Raw genomic sequence first — 16,522 nt, 5'->3', positions numbered from 1 at the left:
CCACGACGTCGTTCGTCTAATGCTAAGGTCCTTTATTGTACTTGATCCACATTTGGTGAACAATATCCGTAAAAATCCTAGGTACACCAAGATGTCGCCCGAAGAAGTTCTTGGGAAATTTGTAAGCGGGCGAATGATGATCAAGGAGGCAAGATATGTCGACGACGCGTTGAACGGTCCAATCCATGAGCCTCAACCCATTGCTCTCAAGGCAACAAGGAGCAAGGAGGCGCTACCTAGCAAGGTGGCGCAAGTTGAGGCGGTCGGGCTCAATGATGAAGAGATGGCCCTCATCATCAAGCGCTTCAAGACGGCGCTAAAGGGTCGCAAGGGACAGCCAAGCAAGACCAAGACAAAGGGAAAGCGTTCATGCTTCAAATGCGGTAAGATTGGTCATTTTATTGCCAACTGTCCCGATAATGAAAGTGACCAGGAACAAGGGAGCAAGAGGGAGAAGAAGAAGGCATACAAGAAAGCTAAGGGCGAGGCACACCTTGGAAAGGAGTGGGACTCGGATTGTTCGTCATCCGACTCCGAAAATGAAGGACTCGCCGCCACCGCCTTCAACAAGTCATCCCTCTTCCCAAACGAGCATCACACATGCCTCATGGCAAAGGAGAAGAAGGTATGTACTCGAGACAGTACTACTTATGATTCTTCTAGTGATGATGAATCTAGTGATGAAGAAATAGATTACTCTAGTTTGTTCAAGGGATTGGATAGAACTAAAGTAGATAAGATTAATGATTTGATTGATGCCTTGAATGAAAAGGATAGACTCTTAGAAAAACAAGAGGACCTTTTATATGAAGAGCATGACAAATTTGTAGAGGCACAAAAATCTTATGCTTTAGAAGTTAAAAGAAATGAATTGCTTTCTTGTGAACTATCTTCTTACCATGAGACAATTTCTAGCTTAAGGAGCATGAATGATGATTTGAATGCTAAGTTAGAGATAGCTAGTAAATCTAACTCTTGTGTAGAACATGTTATGATTTGCAAGAGGTGTAAAGATTTTGACATTGATGCTTGTAGTGAACACCTAGTGTCAATTTCTAAATTGAATGATGAAGTGGCTAGTCTTAGTGCCCAACTTAAGACTAGCAAAAACGAATTTGATAAGTTAAAATTTGCAAGGGATGCCTACACGATTGGTAGACACCCCTCAATTAAGGATGGACTTGGTTTCAAGAGGGAAGCCAAGAACTTAACAAGCCATAAGGCTCCCATCCCCACCAAGGAGAAAGGGAAGGCCCCTATGGCTGGTAGTGCTAAAAAGAACCATGCTTTTATGTATCATGATAGGAGACATGCTAGAAATGCAAATAGAAGTTATGATGTTTTTGAATCACATGTTTGTGACTCTCATGCTATGACTGCTTCTAGTTCCCATGTTATGCATGATAGAAATGTTGCTAGGAGAAATGTTGTTCGTAATATGCCTAGAAATGTTGTTAATGTTCCTAGGAAAGTTAATGAACCTTGTACAATATATCATGCTTGCAATGCTTCATTTGCTATTTGTAGAAAGGATAAGAAGGTGATTGCTAGGAAGTTAGGGGCAAGATGCAAGGGAGATAAAACTTGCATTTGGGTCCCTAAGACAATTGTGATTAACCTTGTAGGACCCAACAAGAGTTGGGTACCTAAGACCCAAGCCTAAATTTGCCTTGCAGGTTTATGCATCCGGGGGTTCAAGCTGGATTATCGACAGCGGATGCACAAACCACATGACGGGGGAAAAGATGATGTTCTCTTCCTACGTCAAGAACAAGGATCCCCAAGATTCAATAATATTCGGTGATGGGAACCAAGGCAAGGTAAAAGGGTTAGGTAAAATTGTTATTTCATCCGAGCACTCTATATCTAATGTGTTTTTAGTTGAGTCGCTTGGATATAATTTGTTATATGTTAGTCAATTATGCAATATGGGATATAATTGTCTATTCACAAATGTAGATGTGTCTGTCTTTAGATGAAGTGATGGTTCACTAGCTTTTAAGGGTGTATTAGACGACAAACTTTACTTAGTTGATTTTGCAAAAGAGGAGGCCGGTCTAGATGCATGCTTAATTGCTAAGACTAGCATGGGCTGGCTGTGGCATCACCGCTTAGCACATGTGGGGATGAAGAACCTTCACAAGCTTCTAAAAGGAGAACACGTGATAGGTTTAACTAATGTGCAATTCAAAAAAGATAGACCTTATGCAGCTTGTCAAGCAGACAAACAGGTGGGAAGCTCTCATCACACCAAAAATGTGATGACCACATCAAGACCCTTGGAGATGCTTCATATGGACCTCTTCGGACCCGTCGCCTATCAAAGAATAGGAGGAAGTAAGTATGGTCTTGTTATAGTTGATGATTTTTCCCGCTTCACTTGGGTATTCTTTTTGCAGGATAAATCTGAAACCCAGGGGACCCTCAAGCGCTTCCTTAGGAGAGCTCAAAATGAGTTTGAGCTCAAGGTGAAGAAGATAAGGAGCGACAATGGGTCCGAATTCAAGAACCTTCAAGTGGAGGAGTACCTTGAGGAGGAAGGGATCAAGCACGAGTTCTCTGCTCCCTACACACCACAGCAAAATGGTGTGGTAGAGAGAAAGAACATGACGCTTATAGACATGGCGAGGACGATGCTTGGAGAGTTCAAGACCCCCGAGCGCTTTTGGTCGGAAGCCGTGAACACGGCTTGCCATGCCATCAACAGGGTCTACCCTCATCGCCTCCTCAAGAAGACGTCGTATGAGCTACTAACCGGTAACAAACCCAATGTTTCGTATTTTCGAGTTTTTGGGAGTAAATGCTACATTCTAGTGAAGAAGGGTAGGAATTCCAAATTTGCTCCCAAAGTCGTAAAAGGGTTTTTGTTAGGTTATAACTCAAATACAAAGGCGTATAGAGTCTTCAACAAATCATCGGGTTTGGTTGAAGTCTCTAGCGACGTTGTATTTGATGAGACTAATGGCTCTCCAAGAGAGCAAGTTGTTGATTTTGATGATGTAGATGAAGAAGAAGTTCCAACGACCGCAATACGCACCATGGCGATTGGAGATGTGCGGCCACAGGAACAAGATGAGCAAGATCAACCTTCTTCCTCAACAATGATGCAACCCCCAACTCAGGATGATGAACAGGAGGCGTGTGATCAAGGGGGAGCACAAGATGATCATGTAATGGAGGAAGAAGCGCAACCGGCACCTCCAACCCAAGTTCGAGCAATGATTCAAAGGGATCATCCTGTCGACCAAATTTTGGGTGACATTAGCAAGGGAGTAACAACTCGGTCTCGATTAGTTAATTTTTGTGAGCATTACTCCTTTGTCTCTTCTATTGAGCCTTTCAGGGTAGAGGAGGCCTTGCTAGATCCGGACTGGGTGTTGGCCATGCAGGAGGAGATCAACAACTTCAAGAGGAATGAAGTTTGGACACTGGTGCCTCGTCCCAAGCAAAATGTTGTGGGAACCAAGTGGGTGTTCCGCAACAAACAAGACGAGCACGGGGTGGTGACAAGGAACAAGGCACGACTTGTGGCAAAAGGTTATGCCCAAGTCGCAGGTTTGGACTTTGAGGAGACTTTTGCTCCTGTGGCTAGGCTAGAGTCCATTCGTATTTTGCTAGCATATGTCGCTCACCATTCCTTCAGGTTGTTCCAAATGGATGTGAAGAGCGCGTTCCTCAACGGGCCAATCAAGGAGGAGGTGTACGTGGAGCAACCCCCTGGCTTCGAGGATGAACGGTACCCCGACCACGTGTGTAAGCTCTCTAAGGCGCTCTATGGACTTAAGCAAGCCCCAAGAGCATGGTATGAATGCCTTAGAGACTTTTTAATTGCTAATGCTTTCAAGGTTGGGAAAGCCGATCCAACTCTTTTTACTAAGTCTTGTGATGGTGATCTTTTTGTGTGCCAAATTTATGTCGATGACATAATATTTGGTTCTACTAACCAAAAGTCTTGTGAAGAGTTTAGCAGGGTGATGACTCAGAAATTCGAGATGTCGATGATGGGCGAGTTAAGCTACTTCCTTGGGTTCCAAGTGAAGCAACTCAAGGATGGAACCTTCATCTCTCAAACCAAGTACACGCAAGACTTGATCAAGCGGTTTGGGATGAAGGACGCCAAGCCCGCAAAGACTCCAATGGGAACCGACGGACACACCGACCTCAACAAAGGAGGTAAGTCCGTTGATCAAAAAGCATACCGGTCAATGATAGGGTCATTACTTTATTTATGTGCTAGTAGACCGGATATTATGCTTAGCGTATGCATGTGTGCTAGATTTCAATCCGACCCTAAGGAGTGTCACTTAGTGGCTGTGAAGCGAATTCTTAGATATTTAGTCGCTACGCCTTGTTTTGGGATCTGGTATCCAAAGGGGTCTACCTTTGACTTGATTGGATATTCAGACTCCGACTATGCTGGATGTAAGGTCGATAGGAAGAGTACATCGGGGACGTGCCAATTCTTAGGAAGGTCCCTGGTGTCATGGAGTTCTAAGAAGCAAACCTCTGTTGCCCTATCCACCGCTGAGGCCGAGTACGTTGCCGCAGGACAGTGTTGCGCGCAACTACTTTGGATGAGGCAAACCCTCAGGGACTTTGGCTACAATCTGAGCAAAGTCCCACTCCTATGTGATAATGAGAGTGCTATCCGCATGGCGGATAATCCTGTTGAACACAGCCGCACAAAGCACATTGACATCCGGCATCACTTTTTGAGAGACCACCAGCAAAAGGGAGATATCGAAGTGTTTCATGTTAGCTCCGAGAACCAGCTAGCCGATATCTTTACCAAGCCTTTAGATGAGCAGACCTTTTGCAAGTTGCGTAGTGAGCTAAATGTCTTAGATTCGTGGAACTTGGATTGATTTATAGCATACTTGTGTTTATGCCTTTGATCATGTTCCTTATGCATTTTGTTGCTTATTTATGGTGCTCAAGTTGTACAAGCACTCCCCGGACCTCACAAGTCCGTTGCAAAGTGATGCACATATTTAGGGGGAGATGTGTTACAACTTGACCCTTTGAGACTAACAATGTGCTTGAGTTTGCTTGTTTTAGTCTCAAAGGAGTTTGAAAGGGAAAAGGTGGACTTGGACCATGAAAGACTTCCACTGCACTCCGATGAGAGGGTAACTTATTCCAAGTTCATCTCACGTACTCTTATTGACTTTGTATTCTTATTGAAGATTTTGGTGAGGCAATGGGGTTCTAGGGCCAAGATTGATCCCGTTTTGGTGCTTGATGCCAAAGGGGGAGAAAATAAAGGCCAAAGCAATAAATGGATCAGCTACCACTTGAAAAAAAATTTAGAGCTTTTGGTTTGTCAAAACTCTTTTATTGTCTCTTTTGTCAAAAGTTGGCCTCTTGGGGGGAGAAGTGTTGATTATGGGAAAAAGGGGGAGTTTTTGAAATCCTTGATCAATTTCTTTTGGAATATCTCTCTTTATGTCTCTACAAGTGAATTTGACTTAGAGATAGGAAATTGAGTTTGATTTGCAAAAACAAACCAAGTGGTGGCAAAGAATGATCCATATATGCCAAATTTAATTCAAAACAAATTTGAGTTCTTATTTGAATTGATTTTGTACTTGTTCTACTTGCTTTATGTTGTGTTGGCATAAATCACCAAAAAGGGGGAGATTGAAAGGGAAATGTGCCCTTGGGCACTCTTGATCACTCACACTCCATTCTTGTGCACTTGTTCGACATTCTAGTGATTTGAGCTCCGTTCTAGTGTGCTAGTCTTTTGAGCTTAAGTCTGGGTCTTGTGTGTGCGTAATTGCTGCGATCTTTGTTTCTTGTGTGAGTTGCTAATCCCTCCCTTACTCTGTGCTTCTTTGTGAACTTCAAGTGTAAGGGCGAGAGACTCCAAGTTGTGGAGATTCCTCGCGAACGGGATTAAGAAAAGCAAAGCAAAACACCGTGGTATTCAAGTAGGTCTTTGGACCACTTGAGAGGGGTTGATTGCAACCCTCGTCCGTTGGGACGCCACAACGTGGAGTAGGCAAGCGTTGGTCTTGGCCGAACCACGGGATAACCCACTGTGCCATCTCTGTGATTGATCTCTTGTGGTTATTGTGTTTCGCTAAGACTCTTCTCTAGCCACTTGGCAATACTGTGCTAACGCTTAACCAAGTTTTTGGTGGCATTAAGTTCAAGTTTTACAGGATCACCTATTCACCCCCCCCTCTAGGTGCTCTCAGTTGTTGATCATTATTTTCACTTTGAAGAGTGAAAATAAGTGTATTTCTATTGTACATAGTTTTATCAAAATGTTTTTTGGTTTTACTTATAAAAAATATGTGGGTTTAATATTTGTGTAATACTTAATACTATATTTTTAATCCATTGCACTCCTCTTCCTTTGTTAGGTTACCGAATATGATGAAAAAATGACTAGCAAGATGAGTTCTAGTGGAAGGGCTTGCCTGATGGCTAGAGACTAAACATAATTGAACACAAACATTATAAACTATACCTTACACTTCAGGACAAACTATGTTGTTTGTACAAATATACAATGGAGGTAGACAGACTAACAAAGCCATGCAATAAATCTACAAAATTTGTTGGCTCTATATTTGTACCAGTACGACAATTATCAAACAGGAAAATGAATATGAGATTGGCAAAATAAGGATCTGTTCAGTTTCCTGTTTCCTCATTAACATTACTAACCACATTTGTCAAAACATAATTGGTTGTTGCAACAATGCACAAATTCAGAGGAACATTGAAATCATGGCTTCTATATTTTTCTAGAAACAGAAGGAAAAAAGAGAGGAGGGGGATGAACCGAGAGTTATTCATCGCCAGCGATGGGCCTGAACAAAGACCTGGCACACGGACGACATCGTTGGCGTCGACACTGAAAGGATCACGATGCCCAAGAGGGGGGTGAATTGGGCTTTTCTAAAAAATCAACAATAATTAAAACCTAAGCAAGAGCCCAACTTCACCCCAACAACTAGCACTTAAGAGAATAACACTAGAAATACAATAGTGCTAAGACAATACTTCAAATACTTGCTAAACAAATACACAATGTAAAATGCTTGAATTAAGTGTGGAATGTAAAGCAAGGTTTAGAAGACTCCTCCAATTTTTCCCGAGGTATCGATGAGTCGGCACTCTCCACTAGTCCTCGTTGGAGCACCCGCGCAAGGGTATCGCTCCCCCTTGGTCCTCGCAAGAACCAAGTGCTCACTACGAGATGATCCTTCGCCACTCCGGCGCGGTGGATCCCTCACGACCGCTTACAAACTTGAGTCGGGTCACCAACAAGATCTCCACAGTGATCACCGAGCTCCCAACGCCACCAAGCCGTCTAGGTGATGCCGACCACCAAGAGTAACAAGCCATAGACTTTCGCTTGACCAAGAGAAGCCTAATGCAAGTGGTGTGTGCTCTAGGTGGCTCTCGCTAGCGCTAATGAGGTCCAAATGCGGGATTAAGATTCTCTAATCACCTCACTAGGCTTTTGGTGCTTGCAATGCTCTACCAATGTGTAGGAATAAATGTGGGCAGCAAGACATTGAATATGGTGGGTGGAGGGGGTATAAATAGCCCTCACCCACCAACTAGCCGTTACAAGCATTGTTCTGCGCATGGGCGCACTAGACAGTCTGGTGCGCCACCAGTGCGCCAACGGTCGACTCCAACGGCTAGTTCTGACAGTTAGCCGTTGGGCAGATGGTACACCGGACAGTGAACAGACACTGTCCAGTGCACACCGGATGGTCCGGTGCGATGTCCGGTGCGCCGCTATAATTCAACTAGTGAACCTTGCGCTCTCGGGTTTCTGCGCGGGGGAAACCCTTCCTCGGGCCAGCCTGGCCCCACCTGACAGAGGGCGCACCGGACAGTCCGGTGCACACCGAACAGTCCGGTGCCCCAAGGCCAGAAACCCTAACTTCTATTTTCTGTTGTTTTTCAAATCGGTTTTCGTTCTAACTTGTGAGTATGTTCTAGAGTGTCACCTAGCACTATATGTGAGTGTGAATATGCACCAACACTACACTAGAACTCTCTTGGTCAAACTACTCATTGACAACCCCTCTTTATAGTACGGCTAAAACAAAATAAAAGACCTAACTATATCACGAGTGTCCGCAACTCCTTGACATTCGGAATACGAAGACCTTCACTTTGTGTTTCGTCGCTTTAGCCGTCGCTTCGAGTTCTTATCTCCGGGATTGTTTTTCATCGTTGTAGTACATCTACCTGTAATGCGGCCTAACTTACCATTTGTCTCTACAAAACACACATTAGTCACATAACATTACGTTGTCATTAATCACTAAAACCAACCAGGGGCCTAGATGCTTTCAATCTCCCCCTTTTTGGTGATTGATGACAACCCTACAAGGTTTGTGAGAGTAGTTTGTTTTGAAATTTCTATCAATAGAGAAGATGGTTAGTTGTAGTCAGTAATCTTTGTCAGAAAGAGTGTGTAACATAATAATAGGATTGAGCGCATACACATCGTTAGTTTCTTGTTCATATAAAAATGAAATCAAATCGATGAACAAGAACTAGAAGACTGGTGATAACATATAAGGTGAAACATAATACACACACAGTCAACATAAGCATCGAGAGTATATAATAGAGTTTGTGAGCCAAAATCATCATACAGAAGTGGAGCTAGTACAGAGAGTAACAAGCACATATATTACATCAAAATGACTCTCTACTAACTCCCTAACTCCCCCTAGCTCTCACAACTCTCATATCTCTCCCCCTTTGGCGTCAAACACCAAAAAGGAACCCGAACCTACACACCAGAAGAGGAAGGAGGTGGCGGGGGCGCATCCGGCCGCGGTCGAGGCAGAAGAGCGAACGCTAGCTGCGGGTCAGAGTCAGTCTCGGATCCTAGATCTGTCGCAGAAGTTGGAGCTGGTACTGACTCAGACGGAGGCTGCGCTGCAGCAGCTGCCGGAGTTGAAGAGGTCACATACACCGTCACAACAGCAGTGGTAATAGCAGGAGCTGGTGGCACTGGCGGCTGAGTGCTGACGGAGCTGATGACCGGCGAAAAGAAAACCAGGGTGACCAGCCGGAGCGGAGAGGAAGAAGGACCAACTGTAGGAAGAGGAGGTCCTTCCTGAATGGCTGGCATAATAGCAGCCTTAAGAGGTGGAGGCGATGCTGACTGAACTGGGGGAATCGGAACACCGGTATGCTGAAGCATGAGACATGAAAGCCATGTTTTCAGCCCGGTCTTGGAGAAGTTGCTGCTGCAGAGTATCATGTCTGTCCTGAATAGTCTGAAACATTGAGAGCATTCTCTCGGACATCTGTTGCTGGACCACTGCCAAGTGAGCCTGCTGTTGTGTAAGGGTCTGGAGGATCGCAGCAAGAGCAGGGTCAATGGCAGGAGGGGCAGCACCACTGGAACTCCCAGTCTCGTGATCATGAGTGTGTGGAGGTGGAGGCAGAGGCAGAACCCCAAAGTTATCATCATCATCATCATCGTTAGAGACTGTTGCGCCCTGAGTCTCAAACTAGTGAAAAGCAGTATCCTCGGCCTGAGTGTCAAACACTGGAGCAGGTGCCGGCACAGGATCCTCAGGAGCTGGACGGTAGGATCCAAAGAGGAGGCGAGAGGCCTCAAGAGTGCCCTGGAACTATGGTGGCCGAATCGGCTGAGCGAAGACGTGGCAGAGATAGTGAGCATATGGCAGCTGTCGCCGGGCACGCAGACCATCCAGTATGGTGTCCTCGATCTCACAAATAAGAAAGTTCACAACATCAAACTCTGAGTGAGAGACCAGGGCACCAAGGAGCCAGAGCTGGATATGAGTAGCAGCCTCCCTATAACCCATCCATGGTAGAAGCGTCTGTCTCATGAGTTGATATAAAAACTTGGCCACTATGGTGAAGTCTGCCGGAGAACGTCGCGGCCCATCTAAGAAGGGCGGTCGGAACAAATCCGCGACGTGAGTTGTACCAGGAGCAACTCCGTTGTGAGGGCGACGAGGAGGATCAGAGGTGCCGTAGCACAAGCTGTGAAGACGAGTCGATGACTCATTGAATCCAAACAACTGGCGAATCTAGCTGGCATGAATTGTAACAGCCTCTCGCTCAAAGCGGAATCTCATCCACTGGTGATCAAGGTCGATCCATACAGAAGCATAGAAAACTCGGACCCATTCCGCAACATATCTGCCGCTGGTAGTCAAAAGAGAGAGAAGCCTAGGCAGATATGAGAGGTGTACCTCAGAGTCAGCATCGACGGCTAGGAGAAATGCAGGAAGGTCTAGAAGCCGGTGCACTCGTAGAGCAATCTGTGCAGACATCTGAGCTCGAAAAAAGGACTCATGTATCCGGGTACTGAAGAGATCAGCTGCAGTAGGATCTCTCTGAGTCGGTAGCCACGTCTCCACGGGTACGTGTCTGAACCGACGTACCCATGCCGCTGTAGCACGCTGAAGATAAAAAACCTAGGATCCGCAGCTAGTGGTCGCACCTCAGTCTCATCTCGCTCCCGGAAGCGGGAAGGGATAGGTGGAGCGGAAAGGGAGCGGAAGGAGTAGTGGAAGCTGGAGTAGTGGAGGTGGTAGGTATGGCTGAGGTGGTGGATGACGCAGGAGTGACGAGCGTAGTGAAGTGGGAGGTGGAGTGGTAGCAGTGGTGGGAGTGGTAGGTGCGGAGGAGCGAGGCCGAGAGGCAAGGCAACAAACTCAGTAAGCAATCTGATCGGAAGGAATCTGTAGCTGAGCTCCTCTCTCAACCTGCTCAGCGGCTGCTGCTGCTGCTAGAGCCGCTCGGGCTGCTCTATCCAAACGCCGCTTCTTGCGGCCTTCCTGCTGCTCCAAATAAACAGTCTTCCCCTTGACCTGCCTAAAGGGGAGAGGAGGGTCCTCGTCATCTCCTCCCCTGGCGCCGACACATTCTTCATGCGCGGCATCCTGAACTGACGACTGCAAATGAGGGAGAGAAGCTAAGCACAATAAGATAACGGCCGATAGGATGACAAAAGAACGAATAGCTACCTGGAAATCTCACACGAGAGGGAGAGAATCCAGGCAGGACATGAGACGGCTCACGGGCAGGCAAGGTCACTGAAATGACAGAAGAGGTGAGCATGTATTAGTCACATAGTCATAATTATATGAAATGTGAATAAATACATACACAGAGTATTATGGCACAAAAATCGAGAGATATGGCGATCGAGAGGTCAAACTACGCGAAAACGGCGTTTAAACGAGAAATAGCGCCATAGGAGGTTTGAAATTGAAAATGAGGCATGAAATGATTTGGAATTGAGCTGATACTTCACGAATAGGTTTATATGGGTAAATATGAGTGAAGTGTGCGCTTGGTTTGATTTTAGACGAAGAAAATGGAATTTGGGCACTCGGCTCGGAATGGATCGCTCGAAACAGGGAATTGTGTGAAATTGAAGCCTAGGATATCAGATTGGCGTGAAATTTGGCGAATATGTTACTGGAGGTATGGTGAAGGTGCCTAAAAAGTTTGGGTTCAATTGGAGCATTTTTGACTGGTTTGGACATTTCACCGAGCACGTGGCAAGCGGTGTTTTAGGGTTTCGGTGAAATGGTTGATTTAAGGATTGAAACCCTCCCAAAGGGAGCTAGGAACCTGCAGGGGTATTCAATAGAGCACTAGACACATTCACAACCACTTGGATTCACAGTATTTGGAATGGATTTGATTTGAATTCAAAGGGTGGAAAGAGTTAACCCTCACTTCTCAACACAAGAACAGAAGGGGGGAAGATAGAGGATGAGCTTTACCAGGGAAGGGTGAGGGAGGCCGAGCCCTGGCAGGAGCAGACCTCGCCGGAGATGGGCTGGAGCTCGCCGGCGGTGGGAAGAAATCGCCAGAGACAGAGAGAGCAGAGGTGGGTGGCCAGTGAGAAACACCCTGCCTCGGGCTCGGGCGGGGGAAGGTTTTTTAAAAACCGTTTATGGGCGCACCAGACAGTCTATAGTGTCTGTCTGGTGCACACCGGACAGTGCACAGTAGCTGTCCGGTGAACCACCGGACATCGCACAGGAAAAGGAGTTCTGCGCGCGCGGCCGGTGCACCGGACAGTGCACAGTGCAGTGTCCGGTGCACACCAGACTGTCCGGTGAGCCCAGACAGAGGGAATTTTGAAATTTTTCAAATTTTCTATCTAGTTTTCAACCAAACCAAATCTCAACTTATAATCACACAAAATAACAATTGTTGGGACATGTATTGGCACCCTCATATATTTTCTCATAATTTTCAAAATATTTTTGCCATAGGTTAGATAATTTTTAGAGAAAATAGGCAAATGGTGAGATTTGCATTTTGGCGTTGCACTAGGGGTTTTCATGAAAGATTTGAGTTTTGAATACTCCCCCTAAGTGTAGTGCCTCATGCATATCTCAAGAACCAACAATTACATAGTAAGTAAGAATTTAAGTACTAAAAGCTTAAAACTAAGACTTGTCAAGTTTGAGCCCGAGTTAAGCTTTTTCACTCGCTTTGTTGGCGGTTATCTCAACTAGGTTAGACGAGCCCTAGATGCAATACAAGAAATTTAAATATGCAATGCAAGCTTGACAACACCGTTTGAGATCTTAAATAAAATTTCTGAGACCCAGTATATTTAATTCATTCCTCAACATGCAAAAGCGGGTTTTATCAAGTGGCTTAGTGAAAATATCCGCTAATTGATCTTCCGACCTCACTCCTTCTAAAAGGATGTCTCCTTTAGCAACATGATCTCTAAGGAAGTGATGACGGATATCAATGTGTTTGGTGCGAGAGTGTTGTACAGGATTATTAGCAATTTTAACAGCACTCTCATTGTCACACAACAAAGGTACCTTTTCTAGAACTACGCCATAGTCTAGAAGAGTTTGTTTCATATATAAAATTTGTGTGCAACAAGCACCCGCGGCAATGTATTCCGCTTTGGCGGTTGACAAGGCAACACTATTTTGCTTTTTGGATGTCCATGACACTAGTGATCTCCCAAGCAAATGGCATCCCCCAGAAGTACTTTTTCTATCAATTTGCAACCGGCATAATCCGAATCGGAATAGCCAATTAAGTCAAAAGTAGCTCCTTTGGGATACCAAAGGCCAACGCTTGGGGTGTGCCTGAGATACCTAAGAATTCTTTTAACAACGCGAAGATGAGCTTTCTTAGGATTTGATTGAAATCTTGCACACATGCAGACACTAAACATGATATCGGGCCTAGATGCGGTAAGATACAATAAACTACCAATCATAGAACGGTAGAGAGTTTGATTAACCGGGTTACCTCCCTCATCTAGGTCGAGATGTCCATTTGTTGGCATAGGTGTCTTGATTGGTTTGCACTTCTCCATGTTGAACCTTTTCAACAAGTCTTTGGTGTACTTCTCTTGTGAGAGGAAGTTATCATCTTTCATTTGCTTGACTTGAAAGCCGAGGAAGTACGTCAGCTCACCAATCATTGACATCTCGAACTCCTTCGACATCAACTCACCAAATTCCTTGCAATGATAGTCATTTGTCGAGCCAAAGATTATGTCATCAACATATACTTGACAAATGAAAATATCACTGTTATGTTTTTTTGTGAATAGAGTTGTGTCGACGGTCCCGATCTTGAAGCCCTTTTCAATGAGGAAGTCGCGAAGACACTCATACCAAGCCCTTGGTGCTTGCTTTAATCCATATAGCGCCTTGGACAACCTGTAAGCATGGTGATATCTAGGGTCTTCAAACCCGAGTGGTTGCTCAACATATACAAGTTCATTTATGAAGCCATTTAAAAATGCACTTTTTACATCCATTTGATAAAGCTTTATATCATAGCATGATGCGTATGCGGGTAGGATACGGATGGCTTCTAGTCGAGCAACCGGTGCAAAGGTCTCTCCAAAATCTAAGCCTTCGACTTGAGAGAATCCCTTTGCCACAAGTCTTGCCTTGTTCCTCACAATCACACCTTGATCATCTTGTTTGTTTCTGAACACCCACTTTGTTCCAATGATTCTTGCATCTTGTCGGGGCTTCTCTAGGGTCCAAACTTGGTTACGGGTGAAGTTGTTAAGTTCTTCATGCATGGCGTTCACCCAGCCCGGATCCTGTAGCGCCTCATCTATACATGTAGGCTCAACACAAGAAATAATGGAGTGATGTTCAATAAAAGAAGCATGTTTATGTGATCGAGTAATAATCCCTTGTGAAGGACTCCCAATGATTTGGTTTTGAGGGTGAGCTTGAAGTAGTGATGAGTTTCTCCTGTCAACCACTTGGGAAGAAGATCCTGGAGCATCAACATCTTCAGCTTGTACCCTTGCTTGTTCATGAGAGACAAATGTATCTTCATTTGTGTGCCTCTCATCCTTTTCATCATCTTGTGGTACACTTGATGAAGAAGGCCTGTCAATGTTTTGCACCTCTTCTTCATCTTCTTTTGGTTTGATAGCTCCAATTGGCATGTTATTCATGGCTTCCCTAAGTGGCTCATCACCTACATCATCAAGATTTTCAAGTGCTCCTTGGGAGCCATTAGTCTCATCAAATTCCACATCATATGTTTCTTCTACCACGCCAGTGGCATGATTGAATACTCGATATGCTTTGGACTTCAATGAATAACCCAATAGAAAACCAATATCACAACGTCTTTGAAACTTCCCTAGGTGATGGTGTTTCTTGTAAATGTAGCATTTGCATCCAAACACCCGGAAGAAGGAGACGTCTGGCTTTTTCCCATTTAGCAGTTCATAGGGAGTCTTCGCAAGTAGCCGGTGAGGGAATAGCCTGTTTGATGCATAACATGCAGTGTTGACGGCTTTGGTCCAAAACCTCTCCGGTGTGTTATACTCATCAATCATTGTTCTTGCAAGTGTGATCAAGGTCCTATTTTTCCTTTCAACAACTCCATTTTGTTGAGGTGTATATGTTGCAGATACTTCATGCTTGATCCCAATCTCATCACAGTATTCATGAATGTTGGTGTTGTCAAATTCTTTACCATTATCACTTCTAATCTTCTTGATCTTGCAATCAAATTCATTTTGAGATTTCTTGGCAAACTTCTTGAATATAGATGCAACTCCAGATTTATCATGGAGAAAGAACACCCAAGTGTATCTTGAGAAATCATCAACTATCACTAGACAGTAGAGGTTGCCACCAGCACTTACATAATTTGTAGGTCTAAATAAATCCATATGAAGTAGTTCTAGTGGCCTTGATGTTGACATGAAAGCTTTTATAGGATGTGTGTTAGCAACTTGTTTCCCAGCTTGACATGCACTACAAGACTCGTCCTTTTCAAATACAACATCCTTTAATCCTCTAACCATGTCCTTCTTTAATACTTTCTTGAGTGTGCTCATTCCAACATGTGCAAGCCTCCTATGCCAAAGCCATCCAAGTGATGCTTTGGTAAAGAGGCAAGTTCTTAAGTCTGCATCTTCAGAGTTGAAATCCACTAAGTAGAGATTGTTGTATCTAAATCCTTTGAACACCATTGATTCATCATCCATTTTTGATACAATAACCTCTGTTGGAGTGAATAAGCATTGAAGTCCAAGATTACAGAGTTGACCCACTGATAATAAGTTGAAGCTCAAAGGTGCAACTAAGAGAACATTTGAAATTGATAGATCATTTGAAATTGCCACCTTGCCAAGTCCTTGAACTTTCCCTTTTGAATTGTCCCAAAATGTGATTTTGTCTTGTCCATCAACATTCTCATCAAGTGTGGTGAACATCCGTGGGTTGTCTGTCATATGTTGTGTACATCCACTGTCAATAACCCAATGGCTCCCACCGGTCTTGTAGTTCACCTACATCCACAAACAAATTAAGCTTGAGTTTTGAGGGCCCTATATTGCATAGGACCAGTGACTTTCTCAATCAAGGACTTTGCAACCCAAATTTGTCTAGGTCTACTCTTGCTTGGTGGACCTAGGAATGTAACCTTGACTTTTCCATTTGCTACTTTTCTTAGAACATAATGAGCATTGAAAGCAAATGGTCTTGAGTGCTTAGGCAAGGGAGTTGGTGGTTTGGCTTTGCAGTTGTGGGCAAAGTGACCTTCTTTTCCACACTCAAAGCATTTGATAGGCTTATGAGTCTGCTTTGGCTTGTATTGAGTAGTAGCTTTCTTTTGCACAAAAGCATTGTATCCAATACCACTCTTATTGTTTTTCATGACAGTGTTCATGAGCAATTCATTTTGGAGGTATTGGCCCTTGTTGAACTTTTGCACACTTGTTACAAGATGTTATTTTCACTCTTAAGTTTCTTGACCTCATTTTTAAGCCTTTCATTATCCACTGCCAACTCATTGTTGAAATCATTGTTCTCAATGGCAACCTTTCCTCTAGTAGTTGCATCAGTCAAGTATCTCTTCAATTTTTGGTTGTCTAAAGTCAGGACTTCAACTTTCTTGGTCAATTCATCATGTAGACTAGTTTGATCTCCTTGACTCAAATCATCACATGAGGTTGCTACATCAATCTTAACAACAGGGTTAATAGCCTCATGTGTATTGCAAGATAAAAGTT

Source organism: Zea mays, chromosome 3, assembly GCF_902167145.1.
Source record: "Zea mays cultivar B73 chromosome 3, Zm-B73-REFERENCE-NAM-5.0, whole genome shotgun sequence".
Lineage (NCBI taxonomy): Eukaryota > Viridiplantae > Streptophyta > Magnoliopsida > Poales > Poaceae > Zea > Zea mays.
The sequence above is the reverse complement of the archived record's forward strand: the minus strand, read 5'-3'. Positions refer to the sequence as shown.